Source organism: Carassius gibelio, chromosome A10 (genome assembly GCF_023724105.1).
Source record: "Carassius gibelio isolate Cgi1373 ecotype wild population from Czech Republic chromosome A10, carGib1.2-hapl.c, whole genome shotgun sequence".
NCBI classification, from domain to species: domain Eukaryota; kingdom Metazoa; phylum Chordata; class Actinopteri; order Cypriniformes; family Cyprinidae; genus Carassius; species Carassius gibelio.
The window spans coordinates 26,035,049-26,037,548 of record NC_068380.1 but is presented as its reverse complement, the minus strand read 5'-3'; positions in this window follow the sequence as shown (position 1 = coordinate 26,037,548).

Genomic DNA, 2,500 nt, shown 5'->3' with positions numbered 1-2,500 from the left:
TTTTAGATTATATAAATTATATGTTTTATATATATAAATGTGAAATTATTAAAATGTGTTTTAGATTATATAAATTATATAATGTTTTATATATGAATGTGAAATAATTAAAATGTGTTTTAGATTATATAAATTATATGTTTTATATATATAAATGTGAAATTATTAAAATGTGTTTTAGATTATATAAATTATATGTTTTATATATGAATGTGAAATAATTAAAATGTGTTTTAGATTATATAAATTATATAATGTTTATATATATATATATATATATACAGTATTGTTCAAAATAATAGCAGTACAATGTGACTAACCAGAATAATCAAGGTTTTTAGTATATTTTTTATTGCTACGTGGCAAACAAGTTACCAGTAGGTTCAGTAGATTGTCAGAAAACAAACAAGACCCAGCATTCATGATACGCACGCTCTTAAGGCTGTGCAATTGGGCAATTAGTTGAAAGGGGTGTGTTCAAAAAAATAGCAGTGTCTACCTTTGACTGTACAAACTCAAAACTATTTTGTACAAACATTTTTTTTTTCCTGGGATTTAGCAATCCTGTGAATCACTAAACTAATATTTAGTTGTATGACCACAGTTTTTTAAAACTGCTTGACATCTGTGTGGCATGGAGTCAACCAACATGTGGCACCTCTCAGCTGTTATTCCACTCCATGATTCTTTAACAACATTCCACAATTCATTCACATTTCTTGGTTTTGCTTCAGAAACAGCATTTTTGGTATCACCCCACAAGTTCTCAATTGGATTAAGGTCTGGAGATTGGGCTGGCCACTCCATAACATTAATTTTGTTGGTTTGGAACCAGGACTTTGCCCGTTTACTAGTGTGTTTTGGGTCATTGTCTTGTTGAAACAACCATTTCAAGGGCATGTCCTCTTCAGCATAGGGCAACATGACCTCTTCAAGTATTTTAACATATGCAAACTGATCCATGATCCCTGGTATGCGATAAATAGGCCCAACACCATAGTAGGAGAAACATGCCCATATCATGATGCTTGCACCTCCATGCTTCACTGTCTTCACTGTGTACTGTGGCTTGAATTCAGAGTTTGGGGGTCGTCTCACAAACTGCCTGTGGCCCTTGGACCCAAAAAGAACAATTTTACTCTCATCAGTCCACAAAATGTTCCTCCATTTCTCTTTAGGCCAGTTGATGTGTTCTTTGGCAAATTGTAACCTCTTCTGCACATGCCTTTTTTTTAACAGAGGGACTTTGCGGGGGATTCTTGAAAATAGATTAGCTTCACACAGACGTCTTCTAACTGTCACAGTACTTACAGGTAACTCCAGACTGTCTTTGATCATCCTGGAGGTGATCATTGGCTGAGCCTTTGCCATTCTGGTTATTCTTCTATCCATTTTGATGGTTGTCTTCCGTTTTCTTCCACGTCTCTCTGGTTTTGCTCTCCATTTTAAGGCATTGGAGATCATTTTAGCTGAACAGCCTATCATTTTTTGCACCTCTTTATAGGTTTTCCCCTCTCTAATCAACTTTTTAATCAAAGTACGCTGTTCTTCTGAACAATGTCTTGACCACCCATTTTCCTCAGCTTTCAAATGCATTATCAACAAGTGTTGGCTTCATCCTTAAATAGGGGCCACCTGATTCACACCTGTTTCTTCACAAAATTGATGACCTCAGTGATTGAATGCCACACTGCTATTTTTTTGAACACACCCCTTTCAACTAATTCAACTAATTGCCCAATTGCACAGCCTTAAGAGCGTGCATATCATGAATGCTGGGTCTCATTTGTTTTCTGAGAATCTACTGAACCTACTGGTAACTTGTTTGCCACGTAGCAATAAAAAAATATACGAAAAACCTTGATTATTCTGGTTAGTCACATTGTACTGCTATTATTTTGAACAATACTGTATATATATATATATATATATATATATATATATATATATATATATATATATATATATAAATGTGAAATAATAAAATGTGTTTTAGATTATATAAATTATATAACTGAAATGTTTTTCAACCTTTAATTGTTTTTTAGAGTATAGAAAATATAGAATGTTTTTATATATATATAAAATGTAGAACACACCGACCCCATTTATACACCGCTCATGAATGAAATGGGGGGGGGGGGGGGAAGAAGCCGTATAACCACACACACACACACACATAACCGTATAACTGTGATAAACTTCAAACAAGCTAACTGACACAAACTTCAAACAAGCTATCTGGCACAAACTTCAAACAAACTAACGGTCAATAGGGTAAAACTTTCTGTCAAAACCACATGATCGATGCGTGGGGAGTCTTTCATATACCTTTATAATTTAAAACTAGTTAGGTCAATAGGGTAAAACTTTCTGTCAAAACCACATGATCGATGCGTGAGGAGTCTTTCATCTTCCGTTTAAACTAGCCGTCAAAACCATGATTTAGAACTAATTAGGTCAATAGGGTAAAACTTTCTGTCAAAACCACATGATCGAT